Here is a 581-nt window from a genome sequence, read left to right as displayed (position 1 = left end):
AATCGGTCAAAACAGTGAGTGTTGGTGATCGACCCGTAAACGCACCCGGGGTTCGTTAATCGTGGAAATCACTCCGGGAGCCCAATAATGTGAGTAATAGTCCATGAAACGGGCCAGAATCGGCCAAAACTGTGAGTGTTGATGACCGACACGTAAGTGCCCCTGGGGGTTCGACAACCATGGAAATCACTTTGGGACCCCAAAACGGCGAGTAGTAGTCCATGAAACAGGCCAGAATCGGTCAAAACTGTGAGTGTTGATGTCCGACACGTAAACGCACCCTGGGGTTCGTTAATCATGAAAATCACTCCGGGACCCCCAAAAGTGATTAATAGTCCAAGAAACGGGCCAGAATCGGCCAAAACCGCGAGTGTTGTGACCGACACGTAAGCGCACCTTGGGGATCAACAACTATGGAAATCGCTTCAGGACCCCAAACGGTGAGTAATAGTGCACGAAACGTGTCAGAATTGGCAAAAACAGTGAGTGTTGATGACCGACACATAAAGGCACCCCAGGGTTCATTAATCATGAAAAAAAATACTCCGGGACCCCAAAAGAGTGAGTAATAGTCCACGAAA

Source organism: Triticum aestivum, chromosome 3B, assembly GCF_018294505.1.
Source record: "Triticum aestivum cultivar Chinese Spring chromosome 3B, IWGSC CS RefSeq v2.1, whole genome shotgun sequence".
Lineage (NCBI taxonomy): Eukaryota > Viridiplantae > Streptophyta > Magnoliopsida > Poales > Poaceae > Triticum > Triticum aestivum.
Note: the sequence above shows the minus strand (reverse complement) of the source record.